The following is a 17,462-nucleotide window of genomic DNA, read 5'->3' as shown; positions in this document are numbered from 1 at the left end:
GACACTCAAATGCCTGACATTATTTAGTGACTTTAATCTTTAAATCATCCCAGTAATTTGTCAAAAAACACAATTTTTATGAGGAACAGACCAAACACATGAGGCAAAAATCTGGACATTCTGGAAAAATCTGTACAGTTGACAGGTATGAGTATGATCTTGGATAATTCACTTAACCAGACACTGGATACCTCTGAAAAGGGACTCTGTGTCCAGTAGGCCTACCTACTTAACACATGAATATTATGTGTAACCAACTGTAGATGAAACATACTTGTGGCAGGACAGGTGCAGGTAAGAGTCACAGAGCTGTGCTTGCATATTCCCCCACGAGTGCCAAAATTAAGGAATACTGTGTTGACTTGCTTTCCAAATCCCTGAAAGTGGGAAGCTGTTTTGACCTCAGTGCTGGTATTGCCTCTAACTCTGAGTGGGCAGCAATTGGTGACTTCCCCCTCTCCCAGATGTCAACCTAAAGGGTGCTGTTTTCATTTGATACATATAATGTGGCAACAGATACATTAAAGTGACTATGAAAACTTTGTGGGTACTTCTCCAGTGCCAACTTTCTGTGATGAGCTTTATGACCCTAGTCTACATGGAACCAGGTGTATGACAGCATGAGAAGAGAGCTATATGAAATTATTCTCTGGCTTGGCTCCCTCTACCTTCATGGAACGCCAGTGTTTTGGCACATGAATATTCAATGTCCAATGTGTCACCATTGTTCCCATCATTTTCTGGAACATCTCAGACAGACTTGTTGGCATCAGCTCTACCCACTAAACATAGGTCTATTAAAGCCTGATAAGGGAGGCTTAGGTCAATAAGTCAATTTGTATTTATTTCTGTAATATATACTTACATACAGTATATTCCAAGTAAGTGCAATATTTATTTACTATATCCATAGTCAGTATTATTTAACTTACTAAGTGCAATATTAGACAAATAACTTAGGCATTTCAAAAGTTGTTTTGTTTTACTTTTAATAGGGTAGTTAATTTAAAAAAAGGGGACGGTATTCTTTTCATATATGAGTGTTGGCAAATGTCTCTGCTATTTCTTGCATGTATTGGGATTAGTAATGTATTTGCTAGTTATGTATATTCCTTTACTTGTATGTGTTGTTTCAACTTTACTTCATAATCTCAAGAATTGAACTGATGCATGACATTTTGTTTAGGCTACACGTGTATAGCTCTAAATGACAATAAAGTTTACTTTGGCTTGACTTTTGACTCAACTTGCTTTATAAAAGACAAGTGCATCTGTTGAAAGTTCCCGTGGTGTCTACAGAGGGAAAAACAGTGTTAACCCTACCCAGCAACCCATTATTCATGGACTGTTAACCTCACCAAAATAAAGACTATTTTCCTGAACAAAAAGTGTGTTAATAACTTTCCACACAACAAGTAGAGCTGTTTCCTATAACGCAGATCTATAAGTATCACAAATACTTAAGGCAAGTTCTGCATGACTGTTGCCCTTTCTCCAAGTTGCACTGAATCTCGACTTTTGATCTGTCATTTGAAGATGTGTTCTAAGTCTTTCACACATAAAGATCCAAGAAATCAAGTTAAACAAGTAAAGAACCAGAAAAAATCTACCTATTTATAAGTACATCTCTCAGCAACAGTTGTAAAGTGGGGGTTGTAAAGCAGAGGACAATATAATGGATAAACAGTTTAACTTGGGTTGTGTAATGACTGATGGTCATTACACTGTGTAGCAACATAGACTCATACATATACATACTTATATAGTTCATAACATTTTTTATAGACTAAAAAATATTTCAGGACTAGAGAACAAGAGAAGAACTGGAAAGTAGATTCTACAAAAGTATTTTTTCAGAGAACAGGTGGTGGACAAATAAAGCATCATGTCAGTGGTGGTAGTAGTGGCAATAGCTGAAAATGTGATATACTTTAAGAATGCATGACATGGGTTATAAATAAATGAGCTGTCAAAGTCAAGAATAATGAGCAAGAAGATTGCTAAAAATAAAATGTGATCAAGGCAGATGAACCAGATGTCTGGGCAGATCATTACACTCTAAGCAGTTATGTATTCCTTTGAATATTTTGATAAATTGTAAGCAATGAAAAAAAAGCAATTTTCAGAGATTGCATTTTCTGGAACTGTACAAGTGATTATAAATAACTCATGTCAACCTATATATTCAAAATAAATATAGGTTAATGGTATAGGAAATTATAGAAGTTTGAAATATTTGAAAGAAGAGACACTGCCTGAAAAAGTAATATTCCAGTTTGGCCCAGAATTCAACTCAATTAGCTTTTTGTAGGATATTAACAGGCATTTCCCTTTCAAATCTGTTTTCAACACACACACACACACACACACACACACACACACACACACACATATTTATATATATATATATATATATATATATATATATATATATATATATAATTTTTTAAACTTCTATTTGTGAAGTTGGTAGTCTGTATTTCTGTTACCTGTGTAACCACATTGTGAATCGTAGATTTTGCATGACAGATCTCACAGCCATTTTACTATGAGTACACTTGCGTAGGTTTGATGCACTACCCTTTTCATGTGCTGCAGGTTTCATTTCAGTTTCAAGGTCATGTGGAGACCATGTCTTCTCGCCTTGGGATTTTTCAGTTTGACTTTGACAAGTTGTCATTAATTGGAAATTGGCAGACAGGTTTGAAGACTCAGCACTGCACACTCCTCTTCCCTTTCATGTGTATTAGAACTCGCCCCCCCTGCTTTCCTTTGTATTGCCCATTGAGGTGTCTGACTTGAACTTCCCACTTTGCTGTAAGAGTTGTTTGCAAACGATGCAGGTGTTTTTCTCTGCAATTCCAAAGTAGGATTGCTTCACTGCAGTGCTTCCACCATCAAGACATGAAGAGGTTCAGAAGAAACCTTTTGCCAGATAGGTTTCATAACCTTCTCAGATAGCAGACTATAAAATGTTGTTAGTAGTGGGCGACCCTTGGGGATGGAAATAATGCTTTGTCTCCAAGCCTCTGAAACAAATGAAATCTCTTCGCTATTGTTTTTACTTGCCATCTGCTAAGGCTTTTGTTTATATCGTTTTTCTGTCCCCCTTCCTGCTGATCACCATGTTCCTGCTGCAACCAGGCCAATTTATCCAACACCACTGGGACAAGAGTGTGACCACCCATCATGCATGAAGTCATGACGAACATTGCTTGTCCTGCTGCCAGACCATGCTTGCAGATCAATGATCTGTTATGCCTTTTCTTTATATGTTCCTAGGTACTTGCTATCCTGATCTCCCTATTAACATGCAGTGCTGTTTGCTTAAGTAACTTTCTCAGTATCACACAGTAGGCAAATGGAGGCTGAGAGAATCAAACCCTGGACTATAGGAAGCAGCCTTCTAGCAGCTTATAACCTTCATCCTATGCTTTAACTGACAGAGTCTTAGGTGTGCACATTCAACATAAACCTCATAAAGGCTACCACACGGCTATGGCTTGTCAGAGCCAAGTGCACATAACCAGGTGATACAATAGTTGTCATACTTTTCTCTCCAGTAGGTGTTAGTAGTGCAGTGGATCATATCACTTTCCACCCCCTACAAAATGGGTGAGGCATGATTATATGTTTAGTCCCAAGCTCTCTCACTGGCTCATCTAACGACTTGTTTTGTGCTGATCCTGAGTCATCTAGGTTACAATCAGGGCTTTACCTCGCTGTACCACAGAGCCTATTCCTTTATGCATCACTGCACCTCTGAGCTTACTGCTTTGTACATCATTGCATCACTGAGCCTAATTCCTTGTGCATTACTATACCACCAAGCCTACTTCCTTGTGCATCACTCCACTACCAAGCCTACTTCCTTCTGCATCAGTCCACCATCAAGACTACTTCCTTGTGCATCATTGTTCCACCAAGACTACTTCCTTGTGCATCACTGCACCATTGAGACTATTTCCTTGTGCATCACTGCATTACTTAGCCTACTACTTTGTGTGTCACTGCACCACTGAGTCTATTTCCTTGTGCATTACTGCACTACTAAGCCTACTCCTTTGTGTATCATTGCACCATTGAGCCTACACCTTTTTGCATTACTGCACCACTAATCCTACTTCCTTGTGCCTCACTACACCACTGAGCCTACTTCCTTGTGCACACTACACCAATGAGCCTACTTCCGTGTGCCTCACTACACAAATGTGCCTACTTCCTTGTGCATCATTGCACCATTGAGACTACTTGCTTGTGCATCACTGCATTACTTAGCCTACTATTTCTGCATCACTGCACCACTGAGCCTATGTTTTTGTGCACCACCGAGCCTACTTCCTTGCATATTACTGTACTACTGAGCTGGTATACATTCATTTGACCAGCCGGTGGATGGCCGACTGGAAAATGTGTGAAAGCAGTGCAGCAGGTTCTCACAATTGCGAACCATAAATATGTGAAATGCACAATATCCTCCCCCCATTTTTGACCCATGGTAGCGCTTGTTTAGGTTGTACAGCTGTCAGAAATGTTGCATTCAGTGTTTTGTTTGACATTCCGACCATTTGCCACTTTGGAAATTGACATTCTGGTTCGGAAAATATAACTTTTGGAGATTGTTTCATTGAGTAAATGAATGTATACCCTACTGAGCCTACTCCTTTGTGCATCACTGCACCACCGAGCCTACTTCCTTGTGCACCACAAAGCCTGCTTCCTTGTGCTTCACCTTCTTGACCATAAATGCTTTAATGACATGCATATTCATCACAGTTCCTAGATTCAGAAATTATTAAGATGGTCATTCCACAATATCACGTGTACATGTGAGTGCTCTCTCACCATAATTTATGTAGAACTTGCAGAGGATAGTGTTGACAGAAATGGTAAGTAAAAGACAGCCAACACAAGAGATCAGCCTTGACTCCATTTGCTATGACTGGATTTCTTGGAAGAGAAAACTCCGCTTATAATCTCAGATTCTGGATTTCTATAAGGTATGAGTACCAAAAGGTGCTTTGTAAATGGATCAAGAAGAAGTTATCTAGAAAGAGAAATGGTGTTGTTGAAAGTACTGCAAGATCTATCCATCCATCAATCCACAAACTCCTTTTTCCCATTTTTGCACATGGTGTTCATGTGTCATTTCAGCAACAATGACAATCCTCTAGAGCCTATGTTCACACCATTGGCTGGACAACTGTACCACAAAGTGCTGTAACTTAACTGCTGGAAATGACTTCCTTAATTAGTATTATTCACAAACTTGGTAGCAACAATTAATATGCAATGATGACTGTTATGGTTGCTCAGGAGATGACAACTACTGTAACAATGAAGGGAAAGAAATAGTGTTCTCATGTACAAAATAAATCACCTTAGAGGCAGAATTGTGGGTATCTCACATTACACCAAACTCTGCCATTTTTAACTGAAGCTTCATGTGATCACTACCTGCACAACTATCACATGTTGTCTCTGCATCACTGTATTATATTGCATGCATATATCTGGTAGTCATCCTGAATTCCTCTCCACACACATCCAAGAAATCTCCCACCCTCTGTGCAATCATTTTCATGAGCCATGCTCATATTTATTTATTTATTTATGTCAGTTCTACCTTTCTGCCAGGGCTAAAGTTGTGGGATAAACTGCAGTAAATGATATACATAAACTATGTCTGTTTGTGAAATTATGTCTCATTGTAATTACTGATTCATTAAAACCACAAGATCCACAGAGTGAGGCTGGAAATTGGCCCATTTAGATCAGTGTTCTATCTTGGTTAGAAAATGACAATAAAATAAAACTGATTTATCGGTTTAATGAAAGGGAATAAAGTGAAATAAAATGAAATTAGAGCACTACTGTCTGCAATGAAGTTTAAACTTTATTTGTAATACTATAAAATCACTAAATACAATGATGCTATAAAAATTATTATGAAATTTCAGAATTTTGTGGATGGCTGTCCTAACGGACTGCTACGAAATATGTGTTCGCCTTACAATAGCACATTAGTGTCTTCACACATGCATATTATCAGCTGATCTGTACTGCAGTTCCTGTACAGGAATGGGAAATGGTGTTCATGGTGGTTATTGCAGGTACAGAATAGGAAATGGCTCACAACAACAAACCATATTTAGCCACCCATTCTTCTAAATTAATCTTCCTGATACTCTATGGTCATTATACATATGTCCTGGAGAAGAAAGTGCTGGGGAAGGCAAGGCAGTAGGAGTTGCTAAGCAAAACTATTATGTTTTTATCAAGTTTTAAACCTATGGCTGATCTTTGTAATCACTTATTCATTTTTGATACTCACTTTATCTTATTTGGTTCAAATCAGAATCTAACTCAAGCAAGTAAGCAATCAGCTCTGGATGGGATGCCAGTCCATCGCAGAATGCACTACACACATACTACCTACATAAGACAGATATACTTATGGACAATTTAGATGATTGCCAGCTTGGTCTATCTGTTTGCACTGTAGGATGAAACAAGAGCAAGGAGAGAGGCAGACCAAGCAGACAACCCAGCAGGTAAATGAACCTGAGAACAAAGTATTGTAGGACAGCAAAAAAGGTATAGACAAGAATTTGTGATGCACAGCATGGCCTTTACTTTTTTTTTTGAAAATGATTTATTTTGTACAATGAGATCTGGTACAATTTAAATTAAATAAAGGCGTGATACATCTACCATTTTTGAGTACTTCAGAAAGGTGAATTGTCTGGGATTGGGGAGAAGTCTACAACTGGGGGGGGGAGGGGACACATTGTGCAAGTTGATATACAATTCCAAAATTCCTGCCTACACACCTGGACAACAACACTCACCACATCATCTATTTTTATGAGCTGAATTCAAATCTGTGTACTAAAATAACTGAACTATAATTAATGCTTAAAGTGACATTTGTATGTACTGAAGGGTGCCAGAATGTTAAAGTGTTTCAACCTTTCGATACACATTGATTTTCCTACATTTTTATTAAAGGCAAATTCAGATAAGTACAGCTCCTTATTACTCTTTTTTTTTTCTGTTTATGAGCTAAATGATTAAGGCTGGTACTGGAGAGAAAGTACAGGGGAAAAACAGTTGTAGTGTGCATATGCTATGCTTCTATCACACCAAGCAGCAGATATGTCTTAAGCCTTTTATGAACAGAATAACATAAAGAATATTTAACAATGGTGATGCTTGACCCATTTACACCATGCATCACATGTCATACTGCCATGATATGTGCTCCTTAGTTCCAGTAGTGTTGGTTTGTTTTGGAAATCCGCGTCCCCATGGGTGCAGGGCTAAGACTCAAAAACCTATTCCATGTCACATTACCCCATGCATTGCCATGATTTTCTACTTTCATGGTTCATAAGAGAAATGGCCATATCTTACAAGTTAACAGTTCTTTCAGCATTTTTCAGTTTAATGATCGTTCAGAGCTTTTAAAATATTTTTTCAGACTTTTTTGGTTCCCAGCAGTTGTGTGCCATTAGTGTGGGTAAATCCAGCATTACCCACACCCAGACATGGGTTATAGCTATTACACAATGGTGTTAGTTTTGTGTTGTGTTTTCTGTAAAACGTAATAGTTCTAGCCATTCAGTTCAAGTTTAGTGTTTATTGTTTTTGATCCAATCTGAGATAATTATTAACTGTTGATATTTGGAGTCCCTGGTGTGGGGTGTAATAAACGTGTGTGAAACCTCATAAGTAATATGGACTTCTGTGAAGGAGAATGGGGAAGTCAGATTCTGGTCTTTATTTCTACGCAGCTTGTTGATATTCTAAACAACTGGAGATAAGTTACTTTATGCTTTGCAGTAAAATGATCACAAACAGCAGTAATGAGCGTTGTGTACATTTTAGATGTAAAGTAGTTGGTGGGGCCATAATTATTTATGCTGTGTTTGTTGTGTGTAGTGTGATGCGGTGAAGTGATGAGTGCATTGTTGGGAGTTGTTGTGATCTTGAATCTGTAATATGCAGACGTTAAGAGATTCATTGCTATAGCAAGTGTGATGTCGCTAGTCCCTGAGTTTGTCTGCACACTGTACATGTTTTCTTGAACACTGATGACTTTCACATGGAACTGCATGAGCCACAGTACACTGCATACAAGGAAAATCAGATACATTTCTGATTATTATTTTTGTATATACCAGATTTTACTTCTATGTAGCTATCAGGTATGCATACTCTGATAAGAAAGTTCTGCCACTCATTGATAGTCTAAGGGATGGACTTTTTCCTGTTGGCGTATGATCGGTTTACAACAAGCATGCTGGTCTGGCTGACCAGTCAACGTGCGTGTTTCTGAAGAATAGTGAGCTGCCATTCTATAATAAATGAATAAATATCATGGGCGTATTATAATAAACACACACTCTGTTGTCCAAAATATTTCCTAGAACAATTAATGAATGGTTGCCAGCAAAGTCTTGCCATTTGTTTTAAAGGCCAGGAAGTAAAACAAAGTGAAAAAAAAAAACACCAGTCTGTATATTTGTTTTCTTTTTCTTTCTTGTAAACATTTCTTACTATTCTACATCTGTAAAATTGCATTACTTAACTGCACTATGCAAAACTACTGGATTTAGTCTTCAGCACTCAGGCTGCCATCTTCTTAATTAAACTACCTGACCCCATAAACTCTAGTATCATCAGTTAGATGAAATAGCATAAATCCTCCTGGATTTTCACAACAAGAACCAAACTTCATATGCTGATAGCACAAAACAATACAACTGCAACTCATCTATGCTTTATTAGGTTTCTGAATTAATCTAACCTTGAATTGTTAAAATATAGCTGTTAATCCTATCACTTGATAGCCTTAGCTACTTCATATGTAACTATGCCACTTATGTTCAAACTGTACTAAGTGTTTTATGTAGGCTTGCTGCACTAAACATGGTTTTGAAGGGTAAGTTTTAGCTGTAAAATTCACAGATATGTCTACGTCGTGCAGGAATGTTTATTTGTGTGTGTGTGTGTGTGTGTGTGTGTGTGTGTGTGTGTGTGTGTGTGTGTGTGTGTGCGCACGCATGACTGTGTGCATACGTGCATTATGTAAATATATATTTTATATATATATATATATATATATATATATATATATAAAATATATATATATATATATATATATATATATATATATACATACATATGTAGATATATATATATATATATATGTATATATATATATATATATATATATATGTATATATATATATATATATATATATATATATATATATATATATATATATATATATATATGTGTATAATGTTTGCTTTCTTGTTTAAAAGTTCTCCAATACCTTCAGTTTATCTCAAAACAATCCCCCTGAGACAGGTTTGAATGGGCAATGAATGACACAAACTAATTCTTCTTTATCCACCTACCTTTTTATAAGCCTTTATCCAAATTGTTATTGCTACCGTGTGTATCTCTTTTTGCCCTGAGAAAAGCAGAGGACTAGCACTTCCTCCTGTTTGGGGTAGTATAGTATTTTAATAAATATTCAGAGGTGATATGAACAGCTTTTTCATCACAAATGCACCATATGTATTCCTTTATTCTTTCTAAGCAATGGAGGTCAGGGCAGATTTATGACTCAAAAGTATAAATATCCCTGCTGAAGTTGTACTATGATGTAAGAGTGTTAAGTATTCTATTATAGTTGTATGGGTTTGTAGATTACCATTCCCTTTTACTGAATATGTTTACTCGGTCAGATGTATATATCAAGTCACACTGCAGTTACTAGGTTAGGCTTAGAAAAAAATACGTAGCTAGCTAGTGAATAAATTATAACCACTGACGAACAATGCCTTTTAATGTTTTTCTAGAAACAGACATTCTTATTGTAAGCAGTTGTAATGGGCTAGTCTTAAAAAATGCCTTAATAGTTTGAAAGGCTGTTAAGAGTACATACCTTCTTTTTGTGTACACAAATGCACACGGTCAGAGAATTTTTGTTTTCACAGCCAGGCATTCTACTTTCACAGCATGTCTGAATTATTTGGTTGGACCGTCTTTTCAAGATGGACAGGAACAGAAGTATAAAAGCATCCCAGTGTAGTGGTGTGTATCCAGAGTCCTTCTGAGGTTGTGATGATATAGTATTCTGTTCTGTCTTGTTTCCTCATGTTATGTTGCTGCTGTTGTTCCAATTTCCAGCAAGGGAGTCTGTAGCTGCCAGATATGTGTTAGTAGGTCACTGGTTGCATAACAGCCTCTTAAGTGCCTAGTCACGTTTCGTGGTTGTTCTATTTTGCAACAGAGAAGAGGGAGGAGGGGAATTGGCAAACAGCCAGACAGCAGGGAAAAAGAGAGAGAGAGAGAGAGAGAGAGAGAGAGAGACAGAGAGGATTTAGCTACATGGGTTGGGAACCATAAACAGAATAAAAATATCCTAGTAGTAGACTGAGAAAAAAATGAATGTGAGCATTGGCTGTGTATCTAACTGCCTTGTAGTTCATTCTTTCTTTTTTTATCTTTACTATAATCACAAAAAGCAAAAAGATGTGATGTGTATGATAGGACTGAAGGAAAATCCAGCTTCCATTCCAATGTAGTGAAGCTGCTACTTCCAGGAAATGAGCAGAAATTATTTGTATTTGCACTACCTTATTTAATGCATGTGTTTGCCCTAGAATTCATTTTTTTTCTTAGCTCTTCCTTAAACAGATTGTCAGCTACTACTTTTCAGAAGAAAAAAAAATGTGTATTCCTCATTCATTGAACTAGACTGCTGTTTGCAATGTTAAATAGTAAAGGTTAGTTAATGACTGTTTCAGGTACATTCTGTTATCATTTCCAGACTTCAGCCAGAGAAATGTTAACAAATGGCTTTTGTTAGGTTTCATACATTTGTTACATGACCTTTAGAACTGTAACTTCACATAATGCAGCAATTTGCAGTTCACTTTTTTGTTAGACTATTTAAAAATTGCACCACATACAAAACCAAAAAGTATATTTGACTGCCTTGAGGAAAATCCAGTTAAAGTTAATTTTAAAACCAGTATTTTTCAGAGTTACCCAAAGAGCTGCCGGTGAGATCGCTGATGATCAATTAAGTTGCAAGAAAAATGTCTTGAGTATTTATGTCCAAGTAAACACTGCTTCACATGGTAGGATTGATCATAGCTTGTGATAATGTGCTGATGTTGCATTCACAAAACTGGCCTAACCTGCACTATTTACATTCTGTGCCCAATGAGCAGCAGTGCTAATCATACAAGCATGTGTTCAGGCCAGAGTGCATCATTGTGGCTGCAGTCCAGCCCTTTGGCTATATCATGTTTTATCACCTCAAAGACAGAGTTAAGTACTAGCAGCAGAGGTAAACATCGAAGGTGCATGTCTATCTGTAGTAGTCACAGTAATTTTGCATATGCAGGTTGACAGTGTTGATGTAATGTATAGCAGTATGTGTGTGTGTATGCATATATATATATATATATATATATATATATATATATACATATATATGTGTGTGTGTGTGTGTGTGTGTGTATATATATATATATATATATATATGTATGTCTATATATATATATATATATATATATATATATATATATATACCTACTAAAATTAACCGCACTCAAAAAAAAATGAACGAAGAGAAGAAATTTTAACTAAAAAATGAACTTTGTGACAATAACAGCATTCAAAAAATAGTAAATCACACCAACTCTTGCAGTACTTTAGCCCTTTCATCTTATTTATTATCAGGACTTCTTCAGAAAGACATGTTTCATAACTGCAGTTATGAAGATGCTCTAGCTGAGAATCGAACACGACAACGTCTTACTGTGAGGCGACAACGCTACCGCAGAACCACCACCGCAAAGGAATGTGCAATGAAAGGGAAAATAGCACTTACAGCTGAGGGTGGATTAGAGGTTATAATACAGCAGGAGAATCAACAGAGATGGATGTAAAAAAAACTTCAGTGGGGGTGTGCTACAAAGCATGTTGGAAGAGCAGAACAGAGAAGGTGGAAAGCCAATATACGAATGTATAATAATGTGACATCTACACAGGAGAAGTGGTAAACAGTAATGTACCCTGATCTGCCAGTCCTGACAATATCAGCATGTAAGTGGTAGACTTGTACTATAAAATTGCTGTCATTAAAAAGGAAAACATGGTACCCTCATGGGAGCTGACCCATTGATGCAGTCCATATGCCGGTAAATCCCCAGTTTCCTAGCAAGGGGACCCACTGCAGCAATTAGAAAAAATCTTCATGAAGCACACAAATATTAGGCAAATGAAGCACATGTGCAGAATCATGGCAAGAAAACAAGCCGCAACGGAATGTGTCCCATTGCTTTCCGACTGAAATTCTCCATACCAGTGGATTAGCAATGGGAACAACTGGATCTGTCAGGGTAAAAGAGATCATGACATACGCATATCAAGGAAATGTAATGTGTATACTGACTGCAAACTGAACATTGTGAAACAACATATAACTCTTAAGTTATTTAAACCCAATCAGTGCGCTAACACATTAAAACTTATTTGCATGAGTACAATGAGTCATCTAAGGAGTTAGACTAAAGGCATTTGCTGTACTTTTTATGCATTTACATGCACAGAGATGCTTAGAGCATGTGAAGAATTGTTCATTATTTTGCCATAGGATGTGGAGCTCCATTTCTCTATGGTTATGTATGGCCATCAGTGACACTCCCTGCCAACTGCCATGTAATGTTTGACCACAGAAAGATGATGTTGCATTAAAAGACCATTGTGGACATTTGTGTGGTGTTTATATATCTGCTGACCATATCATAGGTTAGAAATGGGAGTACAGGACAGAGATGAAAAGGAGAAGCAAGCAGATGAGTAGAATACATGGTAAGCAAATAAGTAGTGAGCGGGACAGAGGTGTGATAAGACAAATCCATAAATAAATTTGGTTAGAAAGTGAGAAACTCCATGGAATTATTTGCAACCTGATGATAGGGGTGTTTCATTTCAGGGAAATGGACCCCGAGGAAGCAAAAAAAGAGAAATATCCCTGCACTGATTTAAACACCCGATTTGTCGCTGATATTCTCTAGACCAGTGCATTTGTATGGCATGACACAGAGGTGCTCATAGGCAACGTTTCTGAAAAACACATTTTGGAAGAATGTAAACCATTATATCATAAAAAAGGGAAATAGACCTGAATGGGTTTGAGCCCTGTCTTCCCCACTGAAAGTCTTTACACCAGTGCATTAGCATGGCATGCCATGGAAGTACGCGCAGGAAAAGTTGCTGAAAAGCACATCTCAGGGGAATGTTTGAATAGTTTTGAAGAATGAAAGATGAACATTGTTAAACAACATACAATAATCAGGAAATTAAAATGTACACATCACTGATTGAGTACATTAAGTCATGGAAGCAGTTAGCCTATGTGCATTGTTTATCTTATTTTTGCATTTGCAAAGCGACAGGTGTTGACTATCGGCTTAAGTATGTGAGTGACAGCAAGCTATGAATGCACACTACAGATTGCGTAGGACATTTTACTTACACCCTGTATTCTATTAAAAGAATACAAGGTGTAAGTAAAATGTCCTATTTAGACCACCTCAAGGACCTATTCCTATATTCTATCTCCTACTGGCTATTGAGGGGAGAGCTGCATCTGGCATACAGGGCATTGTCAGACCCACTCTGATGGACCTCCTGCATATCCACAAAACAAACAGCACCAGAATTACCCATTCAAAAGACTTAAACATTGCATGTGATATAAATAGGACATGCTAAAAGATAGGTAGCATAAGTGGCATTTTAATAACCCCTTACAGTGTATCAGCTTCAGTAGATCCCCTAGCTAATGCACCGATAAGTAGAATTTGAGTACAAAACATTTTTTTCAATTCCTTGAAGTCTCCATACTTTCTTTGCTATAAACAAATATTTTATTTCTCTTCCAATGGAAAAATGAAAACCCATGTCATGTGTCAGTGACTCAACATGCAAATATGTCATAAAGTAAAGATAATACATGAAAAAACAGTTTGTATGGTTCAGTGTTTGAATCCCGTGATTTTTGTATGCTATTTTACAATGTTCAGTCATCAACACTATTCTGCCAGTACCTTGAAATGTGTGTTTTGTGACAACTTAAGTATAGTTAATCTCTGGCTTTTTTTGATAATGCATTGGTCTAATGAATATCAGTTTGAAATGCAGAGGGCTCATATCCAATGACGTCAAACTTGTATCACTGCAAAAAATAATCTGTATCAAGCACCATTAATTTGCTATCAATCACACATATAAGCTAATCACAGAAGGTTGTCCACTTGAGAAATGGGCTAGACTAACAACCACAAGAGCCTTTTTAAGCCTAGCCATGCATCAGAAATCTCTGACAAGTCCTACTACCCTTGATAGCAGGGGCTTGGGAGATGAACCATTTACAAGCAGGGGCCTAAGAGATGAACCATTTACAGGCTGCTTGTATCCATTAAAGATATAGGTGCCAAACCAGGGATGAATTTCCCTGTTCCCCATCCAACTGTCCAAGTTACACTTGAACTGGATTAGGGAAGAACTATGCTCAGCATGGATGGATAGCCTGTTCCAAAGGCAGGGTAGACTCTGGGATACATACCTGTTGTTGTTATATGTAATTCCAAGGATTAGTGCCCTCAACACATGGAGGCGCAAGGGGGCGTGCCCCACAGCAAAAAAACAATTATTTTAATGTTTGCTGACAGTGGTTTCAGCAAACTGCTTTTGAGTTTTTTGCATTCACTGACCCTGTCTTTGACAAATCAGCATGAACCTGGGTCTAAAATTGTATGTGTCTACTGTGATCTACCATCTTTGGGAATTTATATATACTATAGGCAGTCAGCTTAAATTAGGGGTATGCACACATACTAACATTTGGATTAAACTATTAGGACTGAGAAGAATCTGCTTAGGCTTTCCTTGATTTTGTACAGAAGTGCACAGGGTGTGCTGTCTGGTCCCATGTAATTTGAGTTCTTAATTTTATCTATGGCAGTACTTATCATGTATGTAATGTTGTATAAAGGACTCATTCCCTTGTGTCTGTAGCATTGTGATATATGCATTCGCTTATCATAGTGTATGCAAAAAACATCTGCAGTTATGTTAGCTATGAGTTACAGAACAATAACCATTTCATTGTTTTTTTTAATACATTTATTGACATATCATTTGACATAGGCAAATTTACATTTATATAAACAGCATCTAAACTGGCAATATCCTTGGGATCAGTATATCTACAGCATCTAAACATCCAGATCTTAAAAATCATCAGCTCCACAAATAGGCAATGAAGAAATAATATATACCAACCTCAAAATAAACCAAAACAAAACCATCAACATAATAGGATGCTACTTCCCACCTGGCCAAAACATCCCTCCACTAGAAAACCTCCTCAGCTGATCTACCCACCATCTCCCCCAAGAAACTATCATTTTAGATGATTTCAATATTGACTGGCAATCCTGTTCTGGCAACCATCCAACCCATCATGTAAACCTTCATGGCTTCACCCAACTAGTCCAGTCGCCAACCAGGATAAATAAAAACTCTAGCAAGCACACTACCCTGGATTGGATACTAGTCAGTAAGAACCCCCAGTCATATATAAGAGGCTGCTTATCAGATAGCCTCAGTAATCACTCCCCAACATTCCTACTGAAAAAATACCTATACCAAGCTAAACCTGTCGTCTACCGTCAGATACGTAAAAAATAAACTTTAGCCCACTCACATTCATCTCATCCCTCAAAGAATGTAACTGGCATCCTCTAAAGTACCTCAGTCTTGATGACGCATTTGAATTTTTTAATACTACCTTCCTGAGCATCCTTAATTACCATGCTCACATAAGACTTTCCAGAATCAAAGCACAACCCTCCCCGTGGCTACAGAAAACCACTAAGTCAGAAATGAAAAACAGGGATAAAGCCTGGGAGCACTGGCGCAAAACCAAGACCCCCTCAACTAGACAGAAATTCCTAGAACTACACAATAGAGTCAAAAAGCTAATAAAACAGGACAAATTCCAATACTACCAGTCTGCCCTAGACTCCTCCGAACACAGCCCCAAACAATTCTGGCCCTCCATAAATTCCATCCTCCACCCAGGTAAAGTCAGTACCCCTCCTCCTAACGTCCCTCACTCCTCAGAAAATATTGCTACCTCATTCAACACACACTTCACACAAACCATACTATCACTAGCTAAACAACACAACCCCCCTCCCCTCCAACCCACACCTTCAACTACTAATCTCCCCACTGCCTTCTCTTTTTCTCCTGTACCTACCTCCAACATAAAAAAAACTCTTAACTAAACTTAAACCTACCAAATTAGCAACAGACAACCTCCCAAGTGAATACCTACAAATCACAGCTGATGCTCTGGCCTACCCAGTATCCATCTTGATTAACCGATCTCTGTCAGAAAGTTATGTTCCCACACTGTGGAAAGTATCACATATAATTCCCTTCCACAAAGGCAGACCCTCCACAGAACTAACCAATTACTGCTCCATAGCTATTCTCTCTCCACTCTCCAAAATATTAGAGAGATGCATACACTCTCAGGTCTCAGACTACCTCCTTACTAACAACCTCCTTTCCAATACTCAGCATGGATTCCGACCAAACCATAGCACCACCACTGCCTTACTCTCCTTTACTAACACTAGCCTTCAGCATAAAAACAATGGCTATCTCTCCTCTGCTATTTTCCTAGACATATCTAAAGCATTTGACATGGTCCCACACAAACAACTTATCTCTGTCCTCAATAACCTATCCTTCTCACAATCAGTCACCAACTAGTTTCCTGTCTGACCGCCAACAATCCATTGTATGGTAGAATGACATATCTCCCCAACTACCTGTCTCCATAGGGATTTCCCAAGGATCCATCCTTGGACCCCTACTCTTCTCTGTTTTCACAAATAATCTAGCCTCTGCCACCACACATGGCGCACTCATACAATACGCAGATGACTCGACCATCATCTTCTCAGCCCAGTCCCTACCCAAACTGCAAAAAGTCACACAGGAAGCCTTTTCCTCTGTTGAAACTTGGTTATCTGATGCCCAGTTAATACTCAACCCAAACAAAACTAAACCACTCATCTTCCAACCCACCAAACATACTCAAAACAACTCTCACTTTAACATCACAGCAAAAGACAGCACCACTATGGAAATAGACAATAAACTAAAATTTGACATTCACATATCCATGACCATTAAAAAAGTCCACAAAAAACTAAGAGCGTTCTACAGAAATAAGCATCTTCTCACCAAAGCAGCAAAGATTTCAATAGCAAATTCCCACCTTATCTCCACCCTACTTTGTGCCTCTCCAATATATACCAACCTAAGGCAATGCGATCTAAACAAG

At 37.8% G+C, this 17,462-nt stretch overlaps 2 protein-coding genes across 5 annotated transcripts in view; one reads left to right on the top strand and one right to left on the bottom strand.

Moving 5' to 3' along the window:
- Positions 1-10,280, bottom strand: part of LOC122798215 — a 55,541-nt gene extending 45,261 nt beyond the window's left edge. Inside the window, exon 1 of the mRNA XM_044066980.1 lies at positions 9,963-10,280. The gene's annotated coding sequence lies outside the window, so the exon portion shown is untranslated. The remainder of the gene's footprint in view (positions 1-9,962) is intronic.
- The window catches only part of BRD1 (bromodomain containing 1), a 2,713,326-nt gene that overhangs the window by 179,485 nt on the left and 2,516,379 nt on the right, over positions 1-17,462 (top strand). The gene's annotated exons all lie outside the window — the stretch shown is intronic.

Source organism: Protopterus annectens, chromosome 3.part1 (genome assembly GCF_019279795.1).
Source record: "Protopterus annectens isolate FY-2018-M chromosome 3.part1, PAN1.0, whole genome shotgun sequence".
NCBI lineage: Eukaryota > Metazoa > Chordata > Ceratodontiformes > Protopteridae > Protopterus > Protopterus annectens.
Note: the sequence above shows the minus strand (reverse complement) of the source record. Positions and strands in the feature narration are given on the sequence as shown.